Source organism: Aquarana catesbeiana, linkage group LG04, assembly GCF_042186555.1.
Source record: "Aquarana catesbeiana isolate 2022-GZ linkage group LG04, ASM4218655v1, whole genome shotgun sequence".
Taxonomy (NCBI): domain Eukaryota; kingdom Metazoa; phylum Chordata; class Amphibia; order Anura; family Ranidae; genus Aquarana; species Aquarana catesbeiana.
Window position 1 is genome coordinate 245,368,646 of NC_133327.1, and position 19,417 is coordinate 245,388,062.

At 45.3% G+C, this 19,417-nt stretch overlaps 1 protein-coding gene across 2 annotated transcripts in view; it reads left to right on the forward strand.

The window, feature by feature from the left end:
• The first annotated feature begins 302 nt into the window (after positions 1-302).
• Positions 303-19,417, forward strand: part of ATP13A3 (ATPase 13A3) — a 201,863-nt gene continuing 182,748 nt past the window's right edge. For both annotated transcript variants that reach the window (XM_073626350.1, XM_073626351.1), the window contains exon 1: positions 303-535. The gene's annotated coding sequence lies outside the window, so the exon portion shown is untranslated. The remainder of the gene's footprint in view (positions 536-19,417) is intronic.

Sequence of the window (19,417 nt, forward strand, 5' to 3'; positions counted from 1 at the left end):
CACAGGCCCACTGCATTCAGAGAGCACCTCAGGGAGGCCACCATTCATTGGCAAGCTGTACATTCACTGAGCCACATGTAGTGAAGATGGCTCTTCAGTCCTCCATTCTTCTCCTATGACAGGTGTATGTACTTCCCCACTATGGAGGTTGTCCTTCTGCCATCAATCTCCATTGTTGTGTCATCTGACAGTCTTTCCAGCACACCGTGTTCTGTATGCACTTTCCTCCCTCTGCACACCACCTCGTCCTCCTCCTCCCCGTGTGTACAATGATGCACTCTTCTCCTCCTCCCTCCATCCTCCATCCTCTCTATGGTATCCCCTCCCACTTCTCTAGTGCACGGCTGTGCTGTGTGTCTCCCTCTTGTCTCGTGCTCTCTCCTCCTGTCACTCTCCGCAGGTCTCGGGCCTCGCAGCCATCATGGGCCTCAGGTGATAAACCGAGCGGGCCGCCGGATACAGCGGGCGGAGACCAGAGCTACCGGAGAACGTGGATCCCGGGCCTGACCGCCCGCACCGGGGGCCTCAACGCCGGGTCAGTGGCAGCAGTGTGAATGTGTGTGGCGGGGAAGCTTCCTCTTTTAGAAATGTGTATGCCAGGCTACACGTTGTGTGTGTACAATGTGCCAGTCACCGGGGTGTCACAGTATGTGTGGGGGCCACGTGGTACGAGACACCCTGTCACCCAGCGCGCCCTCTCCTCCCCCACACCAGGCCTTATGGGTGATGAGTGTGTCAGGGTGTGCTTGGCGGACCACACTGCTTCCTCACTACTTCACAGTACTGCCTTGTGTCCTCACTACTACACAGCACTGCCTTGTGCCCTCAGTACTACACAGCACTGCCTTGTGCCCTCAGTACTACACAACACTGCCTTGTGCCCTCAGTACTACACAACACTGCCTTGTGCCCTCAGTACTACACAGCACTGCCTTGTGCCCTCAGTACTACACAACACTGCCTTGTGCCCTCAGTACTACACAACACTGCCTTGTGCCCTCAGTACTACACAACACTGCCTTGTGCCCTCAGTACTACACAACACTGCCTTGTGCCCTCAGTACTACACAACACTGCCTTGTGCCCTCAGTACTACACAACACTGCCTTGTGCCCTCAGTACTACACAACACTGCCTTGTGCCCTCAGTACTACACAACACTGCCTTGTGCCCTCAGTACTACACAACACTGCCTTGTGCCCTCAGTACTACACAGCACTGCCTTGTGCCCTCAGTACTACACAACACTGCCTTGTGCCCTCAGTACTACACAGCACTGCCTTGTGCCCTCAGTACTACACAACACTGCCTTGTGCCCTCAGTACTACGCAACCCTGCCTTGTGCCCTCAGTACTACACAACCCTGCCTTGTGCCCTCAGTACTACGCAACCCTGCCTTGTGCCCTCAGTACTACACAACCCTGCCTTGTGCCCTCGTCAGTGCTGCACAACCCTACTACTCCGCTGCACCCCCCCCAGGTCCTCGCTACTACTGCTGCAATCCCCCCCCCCCGTGTTCTCCCCCGGCACCCAAACGTGTCCTCACCCTGTTACACTGCACTCCCTTATGTCCTCGCTACAGTGCAACACTCCCCTCCGCTGCACCCCCCCCCCCCCCCCATGTCCTTGGTAGTACTACTCTGCCACACTCCCCCATGTCCTCTCGACTACACACTGCCCTCTTCTGAGCGGACAGTCCCCTATGTCATAAGACAGGAGCAAGGTCAGGGGTTATACTTTGTCATTGTGTCCTAACAGGAGTTGCGTGTGTGTCTATCAGGGCTCTGGTGTCACCATGACTTGTGCTTATAAAAAATTCACCTCTGAATCAGCTGGCATCAGAGTCTCCACAGATCTCATATTCTTTAAGTAAGGGAGAGTTCACCTTTACTAAAAAACTGCTTATGCAGATACAAGTTGAATAACGCTCCTGCTATAGGTGTAGGCCATTTACATACCTCATGAAGTCTGCCTGAGAAACTCCAGAAATGGCAGAACCCCATGCTGCTGTGTTGCTAGGACGTTGCTAAGAGACTCCCAGCTGTTACTGTCCACCTCCACTAACACAGGAGGGAGCTCTCAAATGCTGAGCTCAGAACTCCTGTGTCATGGGAGAGAGAAAGCATGGGAGGGGGTTTGAATCGGAGAGCAAAAATTATACCACAGTTTGTGTTTGGCAGGCAGAACCACCACCAAATGTAGTGCATGTAAGTGAATTAAACCATGATGCAGCAGCATACACACAGTTACAGCATGGTGCTGCAGGCTTTCAGGCTTCCAGAAGGCAACCTATCACCTTGAGGATTGCTTTTCAAAGGGGTGGTCATGAAAGCCACAAGGGTACAAAAACCCCTAAAGGGCGAGGGGTTAGCCCCCAATTCCAAGGTGTATATGTATGTGTGTGTGTCTCTGTCTCTCTATTGATATATGTTCCATATTTTACTGTGCAGTTCTGTTGGCCAGTGATTGAACCATGTCTGATATGCTTGAGAACCTTCTTCTCATAGAGTTTTCTTGGTGAATCTTTTACAAGGTAGGTCAGCAGGTCTTTCCTCGACCAAGCTGGCTACCAGAAAGCGTGGATCCTGGGCCACACCACCCAAACCAAGGGGTCTCAACCCCAGGTCACTTTGTATTTGTGATCACAATGGCATTGTGTGTCTCCATCTGTCATTGCATCCCCATTGCACACTGGGGTTCCTGCCGCTATCATATGCCACTAAAAGATGAATGAGCTGGTGGGAGGAACCACTGCTCGCAGCAGGGGAAATTTGTTAATTAACCTATTCAATCTGGCAGCAGAGGAATAGTCGAGTCATGGCATTTGAACATACTGGTCACCAGAAAGGTAAGTATATCCACTTCTCTTAGCACGACCTGCTAAAAACATCCTATTTTGGCTACAAGTGATATACTATACTGACAGGGTCTGAAAATCTAACCCTCCCTTGCCTGGGTAAAAAAAGATTCGGTGCATAGGACCATTATTCACACGTTGAAATAACTGACCTAATAAAGGTTTAAATTTAAGGAGGTTTACATTCTGGAAGAAGCAGTATTAGGAAATGTGCTCCCCCATGATGACTCTTCTTTAGGGCTTTCAGTTTAGGAGGATGTGCAGATAGACAGGCTTATAAGGGAGGGTGAAGGGGCTGAGCTGCTGATGTCACTTGCTTGCCTGTCATTGCTGTCTTTTAGGTCTTGTTCTGAGCACCTCCTCCAGGTCCTACAGCCGCCTCAGCGTATATCATTGAGAAGATTTTCCAATAGACTTGTCTGGGGGATTTTCTTAACACTGACAGGAGTGTTGTCATTGACTAGAAGTCTTCTGCATGACAAGCAGAGATCACATTGGACCCTTGTTTTTTTATTAGTCTTTAAGGGAAGGTAGAAGGCACCTTTCCAGGTATTACTGTCACTGCTCTTTAACTAAAATTTACTTCATGCTTCAGTGTTGTGGGAACCCTATTCTTAAAAAGGCCAAGGGTAGTGAGAGCTAAAGGCAATCTAAATATTATAAGAAGATAGAAAGTAATGGACCTATTTCGTGTGTGTGCATTGTTTGAAAAAAATGGACATGTAGGAGCACTGGACAGGGGCTGTGGCCTGGACAGCATTGCATGGCAGTGGGTAAAGCAAGGCAGCGTTGGTTTTAAAGATTTTTTAAAGTAATGAAGAGCTGAAGGTGGGGCACAAGACTTGGTGTAAATGAATTAGGACCAATTCACACCTCTCCAAGTGCGCTATCACACGTGTTAATTGTCATTATGCTTAGCATACTATTTACCTTGAATAGGGAATTAACAAAACCATGACTCATAAGGTAAATTACTTACCTAATTCCTCAATGCCTTGGCAGTTGGTGCTCCGGGTTGTAGGTGGGCCTTCGGCATCCTGCTCAACACATGACAAACTAAATGGGGAATGCCTATTCTTGGTTACCGTTCTTCATGGATGTAATCGTTGAGGGAGGATGTGTCTATGTATGTGTTTTTTTAAAAAATTTTTTAATATGACCATCTTTTTCCTGTAGAGAATTTGCCTGTTGCTCTGATTGTTTTGCCCTTGTTTATTGTACCTAATAACGTGAATTGTACAAACGGTGTACACTGTGATCTTTTACAACTGCGTGATTTGATAGGTCAAATCGCATGTCAAATCAGAGCCTATTGCCGTCAATAGGAGTATCCCAATCAGTGCGATGTCAACTTTGTGGCACCGCACTGATTTCAGAAGTAGTTCCTGCACTACTTTTGGCAACTTCGGGGGCGATTTAAATAGACATCTGTGCATGAACCCACACAGATCTTTCAAGTGGCCCCCGAAGTGACTGAAATGCAGCTTTGGAATCGTGCAAGTTCAGATGTACTTGCACTATTTTAAAGGGGAAGTTCCGCTTTAAGGACTCATCCCCCCGCTCCTCTTGAACAATTTTCACTTTTGAGGAGCTGGGGGAAGCTGGGTGGTATACCTCATTTTGACAGGTACTCGCTCCCACTTCCGTTTCCGACCGCCTAGGTGGTTGGAAGTTCTCCTCCCTCTCCCCCTGCAGTCATCTGGGACACCAACAGGTCCCAGAAGACAAGACTGCATCCACCATTCACAAATTTCCCAGGACAGCACTCCTATGTACTTTAGGTTCAGCTATAGAGTGAACAGGGCACATGGAAAACAAGGTCTCGTTGCCCTGTGTGCAGGGCCATATATTTTACTGGCATAGGGATGCATAGGTTTTGCGGGTATCCCCATGTCAGCAGTTCTATAGCGGTCTATTGGGGTGCAGTGGATGTATGGACAGCCATGAATGAACCTGTACCCACACCAATGTCTTGTTTGTCCCAGTAAACATGAATAGGATCACCCGCACAGGGATATACAGAACACCTGTGCTTCCCTGTGTACAGGGCATGTATCTAATCTCTCCTTTGTGAATGAGACCTAATTACTTTCTATGATCCTATTTTTCTAGTGCAAAGAAATGTGGGATTCTGTACATAGTTTGAACAAGCCCTTAGGTTTTAAAAGCCCTGATGGTGATATCAAATATATAATTGTATATGATGTTTGCCCAGAGCTAAATTTTGGTCAAGTTTCTTATTTGAATGTAAAGTTTAAATCCAAACTGGGACAGCCTCAGAAGCCATGTGTAGCTCTTATGCATCTTGCCCATGGTATGTTAAAAATTATGAATCTTGTCTTTTTGTGGCAGCCCTACTAATATTGGTAACATTATGTTATGTCTTTTCTGGGACACTTTTGACCCTTAGATTGAAATTATTAGTGGCTGTGTGTAATTTTGTCCACCCGAAGGATTGTGTAATCTATGCATCTTGTTACATCTGGTGCAAATTATAACCTATTTAGAAGATCGGACATTTTTAATCCCTATAAATTACGAGGCAACATTTTTTAGTAGATAGAAGTGTTGGAACCTCGCCCCCCCCAATTTTTGTAGTTTTATAACTGTGATAACTAGTATATCAAAGAAGTTCTACAAGTCTTGATTTTGTAAGCACCTTCTAGCAGAGCTGCACAATTAATCGTTAAAGAATCAAAATCGTGATTTTTAAACCCCCCCCCCCCCCATCATAAAACAACATTTCCCAAAATCTATGTAACACGTGTAGAGCATTCTCTGCTCACTTCTGACAGCTGACAAAAAAATCTGGGCAGCCTGCCAAGTTTATCTCAACATCTCTGGAGATAACTGTAAACAAAGTGACATTTCGGTTTTAGATCAAAGGAATGAACTTCTGTGTAAATGAGGTCAGTTTAACCACAGGCTGTGTTCACACTGGTACAACACGACAGTCGTACGACTGTGGAGCCGACTTTGCCCTGCAACTTGAAGTCCGACATCTGTCCGACTTTGATCCCGACAGTGCCAGGCACTTTGTGTCTGGTATGAATCTTTAGGGAAACTCCACGTCAAATTTAAAAAAAAATGGCAGGGGTTCCCCCTCCAAGACCATGCCAGACTGGGTCTGGCATGGATTTTAAGGGGAACGCCCACGCTGTTTTTTTTCTCCCCAAAATCCACACAAGACCCTTATCCGAACACGCAGCCCGGCAGGTTAGGAAAGGGCGTGGGGACGAGCGAGCGCCCCACCCCCCTCCTGAACCTTACCAGGCCGCATGCCCTAAACATGGGGGGTAGGTGCTTTGGTCCCACCACCTCAAAGCACCTTGTCCCCATGTTGATTAGGATAAGGGCCTCCCACCCTATGTGATATTGTACCCCTATCCATCCACCTAAAAAAAAAAAAAAAAAAAAAAAAAAAAAAAAAGTGTCAAAAATAAAACGTAGTACACAGGCTTTTAAAGTAATTTCATTAAGGCAGCTACGGGGTCGCTTTCGATTTCTTCTCTGGCTCGTCTCCCTCCCCTGCTGATGTCTCCTGCCTTTTGCCCTTGCCGGTTCTTCTGTGCTGATGTCTTCTAGCCCATAGAAACCCCACCCCCTTATGACTTCGCCGCCCCATCATGCCCTGTCGGTGATGTCATAAGGGGGCGCGGTCTCCATGTGACGTCACTGGATGGCCCCGATCCATGCTTTTATAAGTCATAGCACACGGCGGATCTGGCATTACACCGGGAGAGGTCGTCGAGGCAACATCAGAAGAAGAAAAGAGGGAGAAGACCGAGGGAGGAGAACCAGAGAGGGCTAGAAGACATCAGTGGTGAGAAGAACCAGCAGAGGCAGAAGACATCTAACTTCCAGTTTCCGATAAGCCTCCCGCCCACAGACCCCGACAACCAATGTCCAGGGTTGTCAGGAAGAGGCCCTTGTCCTCAGCAACATGAGGACAAGGCATCCCCCCCCATGTTGAGGGCATGTGGCCTAGTACGGTTCAGGAGAGGGGGGGGGTGCTCGCTCGTCCCCACCCTTTTTCCTGACCTGCTGGGATGTGTGCTCTGATAAGGTCTGGTATGGATTTTGGGGGGCTCCACTCTTTTTTCGGCGTGGGGGTTCCCCTTAAAACCCATGCTAGACCAAAGGGTCTGGTATGGCCTTGGAGGGGGAACCCCTGCCATTTTGTTTTTTTTTTTTTTAATTTGGCGTGGGGTTGTTCTTCAAGATCTTCAGAGCAGAAGTCACATGCCAAAGTTGGATCAGTACAGACAGTGATCCGACTTTGATCCAACTTCAGTGATATTCAATGGGCTGAAGTAGGATTAAAGTTGGACCAAAGTAGTGCAGGGAGCATTTTCAAAGTCGGACCAGTTAAGACGGGTCTTATAGGGAAACATTGATTTTCACACGTCATGAGACAGAGCATTTGTCGCACCAGTGTGAACCCGGCCTCAAAGACTAAACCTTTTTCTGACACTTGTTGCTTACAAGTTAAAATATTTTTTGCTAGAAGGGTACTGAGAACCCTCAAACAAAATACACATATATATATGTGACCCTAGAGAATAAAATGGCGTTTTTTGCAATTGTTTTATGTCACACTGTATTTGGGCAGCGGTCTTTCAAACGCAATATATTTGGAAAAAATACACTTTAATCAATTTTAAAAAACTGAAACGGTAAAGTTAGCCCAATTTTTTTGTATAATGTGAAAGATGTTACGCCGTAAGAATTCTGATCTTTATTCTAAGCAAAAAAATTGTGATTCTGATTTTAGCCAGAATCGTGCAGCTCTACCTTCTAGTCTATACTGTAGAACTCAATAAAAAATTTGGCACCAGAGAATGAAAACAAAACCCCTGAACACTTTAAAAAGTAGAAAGATGATATTTTTTTAAAGGGGTTGTAAAACCCTTGTGTTTTTTCACCTTAATGCATCCTATGCATTAAGGTGAAAAAACACCTGACAGTGACCAGCCCTCCCCCGTTCTACTTACCTGAGCCCTGGAACACCCGGCGGGGACGCGCTGTCCCTCTGCCCAGGGTTCTCGGCTCTTGATTGGATAGATTGATAGCAGCGCAGCCATTGGCTCCCGCTGCTGTCAATCAAATCCAATGACGTGGGCGCTGGTGGGTGCGGCCAAGTCATACATTTGGAGGATGGATGAAAAGATCTGGACATCCGCACACCGGAATAAATTATATTCTTCTTTTATTTGTGAAGCAGGATCATGGGGTACATAGGGCACCACTGTGGGTGGTACAGCACAACAGCTGACATGTTTCACACTTACATGAAGTGCTTACTCATAGCTGACTAACATGGGAGTGATAACCACATATATACTTGAAATGTTAAAGACGTGAGCAAATGAAAATGAGATAATACAAAACAGCTGAACCAACCGTATGAGATCTCTGCACTTGTTGCTGAGTGACCAATATAAGGTGGAAACACCCATGATTGATAGATATAAAGACAACGGACAAAAAATAAAAAATGAACAATGTGAAAAAGTGTGTATGATGAAAAATGTGAAAGAGGTGATCCGATCACCATAAGTAAAATGTCTAGTTTAGTATATTAATCTATATAATAAATAAAAGAAATAGTAAAACATAGACAAAAAAGGGGAAAATAATGATGTGAAAAATGTGAATAAAGACATATATATTATAATGGTGATATATGAGTAATGTGAAAGAGGGGAAGTGATGAATTATTAAGAGACGGGGAATAATGTTCCAGAGAACAATAAATCCCACATGGGCTCGTCTCATATAACATAAGTGTGTGAATGATAATCTAAATGATAAATATATAAAGTGTTTAGTACCTGAAAAAACAGGGACCGAATAAAAAATGTGTCCAGTATATGGCGTTACCATAAAAGTGTATCAAGTGTGCTACATTACCAATATAAGGCAATATGAATAATAAAAAAGGTGTACGTAAATAAAAAACGGGAAATGTATATAATGACGAGCATATGTTAATATAGACTATATTCACACCTGTAAATGTTCATATATAGAAAATTTAGATATATTGGTGTAAATAAGTTAATATAGGTCGGTATATCAAAAGAATGAACAAATACAGGGGAAGAGAATAGACAATATATCTAAATTTTCTATATATGAACATTTACAGAGGTGAATATAGTCTATTTTAACATATGCTCGTCATTATATACCGTACATTTCCCATTTTTTATTTACGTACACCCCAGTTGAAGTCTCTTAAGACGAAACGTGTAGGGTTAATACGCTGGCTGTGGCCACCTTATACTGCGCTGTTTTTTATCTGTTCATTTGAATTGTTTTTATTGATACTTTTCTGGATATCCGTTTTTTGTTGTTAATAAATCATACCATACGGATTTACACCATGTGGAGATTCCTTTTTTCTCTTTTATACTTTTAATATTACACATCCCACCCGGAGGAGAAAGTTTCCAGTGAGCTGAAACCTGTTTGGCGTTGCAACGTTCCATCCAACTTCCTAAATTGGCGTCCTTGATGTTCGTCTGCCTATTGGGGAGGTTATCGTGCAGCCCATCTTGGGAGCTTGGCACCACCGTACTGTCAGTTGGGTCCATTGCTCTTGGTAAGAGTACCCCCCCCCCCCCTTTGATGGTGAAAGCACTCCTGGGTGTACATCCACCATTGAATACATTTACCCTAGAGACTGTTTGATTAATACAGCAGATGCCTCTTTTCAACATCCCGTTTATTGTTACCACCTCTGGGACTCTTATTCACTGTTTATTTTGCATTTTTTGGTTTCAGCTGTTATAACATTGTGTTTTTAATTTACATAAAATCCATCACGGGTTTTATATTTGTATGCTTTATTGCAAGTCTACTTTATTAGTCACTTTCATATGTTGACACTTTGTAGTCTATCACACTCCACACTGTTTTATATTTGTATTGCTTGTGACAATATATATATATATATATATATATATATATATATATATATATATATATATATATATATATATGATATCTCTCTCTCTGTATATGTATATATTTATGTGTGTGTGTGTGTGTGTGTGTGTATGTATATATATATATATATATATATATATATATATATATATATATATATATATATATACACACACACAGATATTCGCTTTCTTGCGACTTTATGACGCCTTTTTTTTTTCACTTTTACAGTTGTGAAACACATATTTATGGATATTCGTTTTTTATACATGAGAGATTAGCCTTTTTTATCTCCTTTTCATTTCTAGCACTACACTTTTACCCACATTTCTATCACAATTAGTCTAATTGTTGTGTTGGCTGCTTACACTCTCTATAGGTTGGCGCAGTATTTTGCTTATATTTTCATTTTTAGATTAATATACTAGCTAGACATTTTACTTATGGTGATTGGATCACCTCTTACACATTTTTTATCATACACACTTTTTCACATTGTTCATTTTTTTTTTTTTTTTTGTCCGTTGCCTTTATATCTATCAATCATGGGTGTTTCCACTTTATATTGGTCACTCAGCAACGAGTGCAGAGATCTCATACGGTCGTTTTTCAGCTGTTTTGTATTATCTCATTTTCATTTGATCACGTCTTTAACATTTCAAGTATATATGTGGTTATCACTCCCATGTTAGTCAGCTATGAGTAAGCACTTCATGTAAGTGTGAAACGCGTCAGCTGTTGTGCTGTACCACCCACAGTGGTGCCCTATGTACCCCATGATCCTGCTTCACAAATAAAAGAAGAATATAATTTATTCCGGTGTGCGGCTGTCCAGATCTTTTCATCCATCCACACTTGTACTAGCAATTGCCAGCACCTGGAGCTCTCTTCTCTCTGGAGGTGGAGGAATCTTGGTTTGAATTGTCCTGAGCCGTGATAAACACAGAACATACAAAGTCCATTTCTTTTTTATTGTCCCTGTTTACACTTGTATGCTGAGTGTAGTCAGGCTAGGGGAACCTAGCAGACAACACTCAAGGAGTGTAGGTCCTTTCTGGTGGAATCCTCTAAGTATAGTAGACTTAATGGCTGGGTACAGTTTCCTAGGGAGAATATCTTCCTTGACAGTGTTGGGGAAGAGAGCAGTGACTGTGGGCGTCCTTCCTGTGGAATTGAAGCCAAGGTGAGGGTTGCACCTGCATTGTATTTAAAAGAGAAGTATGGGTTTCCTTTTTTTTTTTTTTTGCTTGCATCTATTCTATGTGAGCTGCTGATATCTGAAAATATTTCCAGCTCTCTCAGAAGTGCCCCCATTCTGTTAAAATCAAGCTAAATACACGTGGGAGAGTCTACAGACTTTCATACAGTGTAATACCGACAATGGTCTGGCTCTGGAGTCTAGATCAACCCACTTTCCTGTCATCTTGCTTCATTGATGTCCCCTCTCTGCCCTTTCCCGAGACTTCACAGAGCACAACTGCTCCCCCCTCCCTCCTCCCTCCTCCTCTTCAGCCTGTTTCCGATGTTCAGAAAAATCGGCAGAGATAACAGCACGTCAGTGACTAAGGTAGGAGAAGTCACTGATAGTAATATGTAGAGGACATTTACCTTCACAGAACTATCTACCAGAGTGAAAACAATATATTTGTAAAGCAGAATACACATATGGATGTGACAGCACACAGGCATTCCATTCATTACTGGCATAGTAAAATGAAATAAAATAACGTAAATTAATCCTTTTGTTCACTATCTGGATTTTTATATGAAACTTTCCATTCACATCTACTTGTATTTTCATACTGAAGCCCAGAGCTCCTCATGCATGGACAGAGCTTTGCTCCCCCATAATTGGTGTATTACCAAGTACCCCTATAGCAATAATGTTCCCTTCATCTTAACTAGAGTATTACAGGATCACATGCCGTATAGTGCCATCACATGCCGTATGGAGATGATGGGATTGTATAAGAATACAGGGGATGGTAGGATAGGGATGACATCAATGGCAGAAGGAGAGGGTGGGATTAGTGACAGGGATGATTTGTATGTACAATAAAGGAGACTCTGGGGACATATCGGGATCACTTTAGATGTGGGGGAGTTGCCAGTCTCCTATGTACTGTACACAGGTATGCTCTCTACACATAGCACTCTAAATTTCAGAGAACAGACACAGGGCACATGTCACTATGCTCCTTACCATGTCTCCTCTTCTGATATAACACAGTGTGTAGAGAGCTCACCAGTGTTCATTTTTGTACATAAGTTTTCAGTGAGTCCATCAGCTGGAGAAGACGCTGACATGAACTTTGAATGAGTGGGGGGGGGGGGGGGTGATTCGGAGGACACAGGAGCATCAAAACTCAGGGGAGAGGTGTTGGAGTCTTGCAGATAACAGACAGAGATAGGTGAGGAGAATTAATTTGTATCACACTGTCTCTGCTTCCAGGTTTTAGCTGGGGACACGCTGCCATGGAAACGGGGGAACGTGCTCATTCTAAATAGCAGCCTGAGCGTGCACCCCTTCACCAAACACACCCACATGTCCTCCAGAGGGAGGGAGTGAAGGAGTGGCTGGATATTGAAGCTGTGTCCACCCCTTGGAAACTTTCTAACTGAAAAAGTTAGAGGTTGATTCTGGACACTTCAAAAGACTATTCTGCAAAAACTAAAGGGCTGAGGAAAGAAAAAAATGCAATGCAGGTATGAGGGTAGCATATACTACCTATTTTTGCATTCCCATACTTCTCCTTTTAATATGGAGACCTATGGACTAGCATATACAGTATGTATTTCTTATTCTAGACCTGGACAGTTTCTGGTTGCCATGGTGACTGAAAAAACTTCACTGGCCACTCGGTCCTTGAAAGCTAATGGGGGTAGGGAGGTAGGCATTGCACTTCCAGGGCCATTGTTGGGTAACGCCTGCACTGCATGACAACGTAGATAGAGGCTAATGTGACACAGCACTCATGGTTGCAAAAAACAGTATCGAGTGATATTGGTGTGGCGTTCTGTCCTCCTTTTTTTTTTTCCTGACCCATTGGGTTACCTTGAGACAGATGGTGGTATAAAGCCACTTGGAGCAAAAATTCTTGACGTACAGCCAAAGCTCGTTTGGCTGTATTTCTCCTGTGGATCACAGGAGTGCAGTTCATTCAGCTGAAGCCTGCTGTCAGCTGATGTCACTGAGGCAGTCCAGGCTGTGGAAAGATTGCAACAATATGGTCGGGATCCACCCACAACCCTGGACCAGCGTACCTGGCTCAGCCTCCCAGCGAGCCGCTGAGTCTGAGCCAGCCGCTCCCACCCCCTCCACAGCTCTGCCCTCCAGTAAGTGCACGCAGGGGGGGTTCAGAGCAGAGAGCATTGACTGACTGTGGTTGATTTGCAGTTCTGCACAGAAACCAATCCATTTCCAGGTTTTAGCCCACGTTCACACTGAGGCCAGGCTGAACACGCACGATTTCAAACCGGCATTTCAGTCCGACTTCGGGGGCGATTTGACAGACATCTGTGCAGGTTCATGCACAGATGTCTATTGAACTCGTAGCCAAAAGTAGTGCAGGAACAACTTTTGGAAATCGGTGTGTCGCCGCAGAGTCGGCTTTGCACCGATTCGGGCGGTGCCATTGCCAGCAATAGTTACCAATTTGGCATGCAATTTGACTTGTCGCCCCAATGTGAATGGTGGGCTTGTTGTAAAAGCTTAATTGAACAACCTGAAGTTAAAAGCTGATTGGCTACCATGCACAGCTGCACCAATTTTGCACTATTCAGTTTTAGTACATCAACCCCACAGTCACCAGCTCTCTGCTCACAGAACTCTGACAACCGAGTGATCAGCAGAGTTTCACTTCTCAGTTCTCAGTGTTAGAGCCGGCAGTGGACAGATGCAGCATTGGACCAATGTTGCATCCACCTAGGTAAGTATGATTCTTGGAAAAAAATAAATAAATCACATACTTCTCTTAAGAAGAGCATGGTGGGGCAGATGAGAAAGGGGGGGGCATTGGTGGGGCAGAAGAGCAGGGGGGGCATTGGTGGGGCAGAAGAGCAGGGGGGGCATTGGTGGGGCAGAAGAGCAGGGGGGGCATTGGTGGGGCAGAAGAGCAGGGTGGTACAGTGGTGGGGCAGAAGAGCAGGGTGGTACAGTGGTGGGGCAGAAGAGCTGGGTGGTACAGTGGTGGGGCAGAAGAGCGGGGTGGTACAGTGGTGGGGCAGAAGAGCGGGGTGGTACAGTGGTGGGGCAGAAGAGCGGGGTGGTACAGTGGTGGGGCAGAAGAGCGGGGTGGTACAGTGGTGGGGCAGAAGAGCGGGGTGGTACAGTGGTGGGGCAGAAGAGCGGGGTGGTACAGTGGTACAGTGGTGGGGCAGAGGTGCGGGGTGGTACAGTGGTGGGGCAGAGGTGCGGGGTGGTACAGTGGTGGGGCAGAGGTGCGGGGTGGTACAGTGGTGGGGCAGAGGTGCGGGGTGGTACAGTGGTGGGGCAGAGGTGCGGGGGGGTACAGTGGTGGGGCAGAGGTGCAGGGGGGTACAGTGGTGGGACAGAGGTGCAGGGGGGTACAGTGGTGGGGCAGAGGTGCAGAGGGTTACAGTGGTGGAGCAGATTTGCAGGGGGGATAGTGATCTGAGGTGTGAAGGTGCAGGAATTGGGGCTGATCTGAGGCGTGAGAGTGCAGGATGTTAATTTCTCACTACTAATGTAGTTTACAGCATTTGCTTTATAAAAAATACTTTTACGTAATTGAGAGTGTGAAGTTGAATTTTTTTTGTTATAAAATCGGCATGCTCAATTTCTTTGAAAACATTTTTCGGCACTCTGTGCTCAAAAGGTTGCCTACCCCTGCCCCATAATGACAACGTGAAAGATGTTCTTTGCAAATTTATTAAAAATTAAAATAAAAAAAAATCACATGTACATAAGTATTCACAGGTATTCAAAATTGAGCTCAGGTGCATCCTGTTTCCACTGATCATCCTTGAGATGTTTCTACGACTTGATTAGAGTCCACCTATGGTAAATTCAATTGATTGGACATGATTTGGAAAGGCACATACCTGTCTATATAAGGTCCCACGGTTAACCGTGCATGCCAGAGCACAAACCAAGCCATGAAATCTAAGGAATTGTCTGTAGACCTCCAAGACAGGATTGTATGGAGACACAGATCTGGGGAAGGGTACAGAAAAATGTCAGCAGCATTGAAGGTCCCAATGAGCACAATGGCCTCCATCATCCATAAATGGAAGAATTTTGTAACCACCAGGACTCTACCTAGAGCAGGCCGCCCAGCCAAACTGGGGGATTGGGGGAGAAGGGCCTTAGGGAGGTGACCAAGAACCCGATGGTCGCTCTGACAGAGCTCCAGCATTTCTCTGTGGAGAGAGGAGAACCTTCAAGAAGAACAACCATCAACAACCACCTGCAGCATTCCATCAATCAGGCCTATATAGTAGAGTGGCCAGACGGAATCCACTCCTCTGTAAAAGGTACATGACAGGCCACCTGCAGTTTGCCAAAAGGCACTTGAAGGATTCTCAGACCGTGAGAAACAAAATTCTCTGGTCTGATGAAACAAAGATTGAACTCTTTGGCCTGAACGGCAAGTGTCATGTCTGAAGGAAACTAGGCAGTACTCATCACCTGGCCAATACAATCCCTACAGTGAAGCATAGTGGTGGCAGCATCATGTTGTGGGGATGTTTTTCAGTGGCAGGAACTGGGACGCTAGTCAGGATCAAGGGAAAGATGAATGCAGCAATGTACAGACACATCCTTAATGAAAACCTGATCCAGAGCGCTGTGGACCTTGGGCGAAGGTTCATCTTCCAACAGGACAACTACCCTAAGCACACAGCAAAGATAACAAAGGAGTGGCTATGGGACAACTCTGTGAATGTCTTTGAGTGGCCCAACCAGAACCCACACTTGAACCTGATTGAACATCTCTGGAGAGATCTGAAAATGGTTGTGCACCGACGCTCCCCATTCATTCTGATGGAGCTTGAGAGGTCCTGCAAAGAAGAATGGGAGAAACTGCCCAAAAATAGGTGTGCCATGCTTGTAGCATCATACTCAAAAAGACTTGAGGCTGTAATTGGTCCCAAAGGTGGTGCAACAAAGTCTTGAGCAAAGGCTTTGAATCCTTATGTACATGGAATTTTTTCCCCCCTTTTTTATTTTTAACAAATTTGCAAAGATTTCAAACAAACTTCTTTCATGTTGTCATTATGGGGCATTGTTTGTAGAATTTTGGGGAAAATAATGAATTTAATCCATTTTGGAAAAAGATGTAAAATAACAAAATGAAAAAAGTGAAGCGCTATGAATACTTTCTGGATGTACTGTACACTGTTAGAAATTTGTTTCAGGGAAATTTTCCATCAGGTTTTCTCATTACTGTGTTCAAAAACAAATGTTGATTTTACCAACTTATGAGTAAAAAAAAACTAACAAACTTTCTTAGAGCATTTCTTTTTCTCATAATTTTCATTTGATATTCTACCCATCTCTGGCCAGCTTAACTTATAAGATGTAAAGCAGAGGTGCCCAACCGCTGGCCCGCGGGCCACGTGGCCCACGGCGCCCTCCGATGTGGCCCCCATGTCTTGCTCTGAGATGGCGGGTCAGCAAGCCCAGATTGCGGGTTCCCGACCCGCCATCTCTGAGCATTAGTGCGAAGAACGGAGCCGCCGCTAGAGGAAGCAGAGCCGATGCTTCCTGTATAGCGCCGGCTCCTTCACAGGCGGAGTGATACCAGATGTACTCCGCCTGTGACAGGAAGCATCGGCTCTGCTCTCTACTGCAGCTGCATGCCTCTGTCACAATTATGCTAAGGGATGGTGGGTCGGGACACAGGAACCCGCGATATGGGACAGCAGCCACCAGTATCAGTACCAGTACCATCCAACAGTACCAGTACCAGCCAGTAGTACCAGTCATCAGTACCAGTACCCACCATCTGTACCAGGCAGCAGTATAAACCAGCAGTACCATACCAGCAAGAAATACCCGCCAGCAGTTCCCACCATCCGTACCAGTCATCAGTACCAGCCAGCAGCACCAGTACTAGCCAATAGTACCAGTACCAGTCAGCAATACCAGCCAGCAGTACCCCCCACCAGTACCAGCCAGCTGCAGGAATCCTGAGGAAGAAGTGAAGATTGAGATCAGCTGAGGAGCAGGTAAACCGCTGTGCGTCAGTATGAAAGCAGCCTTAGGCCCCTTTCACATGATCAGTCCGACCGGGTCCGCTTATCTGTTTTTCAGGTGGACTCAAACGGACTCTCCATTCACCTCTATAGAGCGGGAGATGTAAACGGACTGGTGTCCGTTTACACCCGCCTATCTGCAATCCAATCTTAAAAAAAAAAAACAGAATCTGTCCCTTTCTGTCTGGGTGGATTGGAGGGCCCTTGGGGTAGAGCGGGTTGCATCCGTGTCTGCTCTACATATGCAGAGTGGACACAGACCTGCCATCCCCCCTTTACGCTCATTGTGGCCTGCGACCGGTTACCAAGTCGATAAAGTGGCCCTCGCTCCTCAAAAGGTTGGGTACCCCTGGTGTAAAGATATGCATAGTTTTGATCCACATTTATCTTTTCTTCTCTTCTGTATCTAAGGTTTTTTTAAATGGTGGAACTTTCTCATAGTTCCTTGAAATCGCCTTAGTTCTGCTAACTTCTCAGGTGACTTTTCTTATTTGATTTTAAGTCCAACTTGGTGTGTCTGTTCCTTAGGTGTATGACTTCTGATTACCCTGCTTGGGACCTCCAGATAACCTATGGTGTTTTTACCATATGGGCTGCAGTTTTTCCTTTCTGTCTCAAAAGCCTTACTTTCCCACTATAGTTTCGCTTGATAAGTCTCAATATATTTTGCCTACTCGGAGGGATGAATAAGCTGGAATGCTATGACTATATCCCATCTAAGTGCTGGCTGTGAAAGACCGATTATAATAACTGCTGTGTTGGAGTGGTATGAGAGGCTATACCCAATGATCCTTGCCTTGTTCCTAAACTTCAGCAGAAGTCTGATGTCTGCAGGATTAAAGTGGTTCTAAAGTCAGAAGCTTTTCTTATCTTTATGCATTCTGTGTGCAGCAGCTCCCCTAATACTTACCTGAGCCACATCTCGATCCAGCGATGTTGCACGAGAGACTCGGCTGACCGGGACTCTTCCTCCTCATTGGCTAAAACAGCACTGTGGCACCATTGGCTCCCTCTGCTGTCATTCAAAGTCAGTGGGCCAATGAGGGGAGAGAGGGGGAGGGGCCGAACCAGGGTGGATAAAAACCAATGATTTAAAAAAAAATGTAGCATGAGGCTGTATATTCTGCAATATGTACATTTTTGGTAAACTCATTCAATGAATCCAAGCTCTGCAAGCTAAGATAACATGCACTGCATCAATGCATTCACACAATTTCACAGTAACCATGAGATAAAAGAAAGTTCAGGAATATTCCTTTATTCCATTGCTTTGCAAATCTATGTACACTACAAACTGTATGAATTGGGTCTGATATCGCTGTTTTACTAACCTGACAGCTTATTCTAAATAGGAAACCTTCATTTTGTTTGCAAATATTAAAGATTCTAGCTACCAGCAAGCATAAGTCCTTACATTTAAAGAGCACCTGTCATTTCAGATCCATCATGGCAGCACCTATTAGCGGGAATCCACTCAACGGCTGCTGCCATGTCCCTCACCTTGTTGTGTCACTGCCACTTCTCCAGCTATCCTATTAAAGGGAATGGGACTGTCGAGTCACCAGCGGGTCAGAGGAGGAGCCGCTGCTGCGGGACAGAGATGACAGTTGCTCTTTAAAAATTATGATTTAAATCAAGCCTTTTTACTAGTGATTTAAATCAACTTGATTTAAATCAAATCCACCCTGGGCCGAACCACGACTCCATGTCTGAATGGACACGCTGAGCAATGGCTCGGCTCGGGTGCCCCCATTGCAAGCTGCTTGCTGTGGGGGCACTCGGTAGGAGGGAGGGGCCTGGAGCGTTGGTGAGGGACCCGAGAAGGGGAGGATCTGGGCTGCTCTGTGCAAAGAGCAGGTAAGTATAACTTGTTTTTAAATAAAATAAAAAACTAAGACTTTAGTATCACTTTAAAAAGGGCAACTGTGTGTAACTACATGTTTAATGTAATATACCTTTTCCTATACATGTGGAGATTTTAATGTACAGTATATGGCTTTGTCCAAGGCCTGTTCTCCTAAGCTTTGCATGGGTGCTCAACCTGTCGCCCTCCAGCTGTTGTGGAACTACTCCCATGAGGCATTGCAAGGCTGACAGTTACAAACATGGCTCCCAAAGTCTGAGGCATGATGGGACTTGTTGTTCCGCAACAGGTGGAGGGCCACAGCTCCGCTGATCCCCGCTGAACCGGCGGATGACAGGTCAGTCTCTGCTCACTGTGCAGGGAGGAGATGGACCCAGTCTTTCTCCCCTCTCCTCTATGGGGAAGTTGGGTGAAAACAGACTGTCAGTCCGTTTTCATCCATTCACATCCAATCCATGTGGATTTTGCGGACAGGATCTGATAGCCCTGGATGTCAGCGGACATGTCATTGTTGACATCGGCCG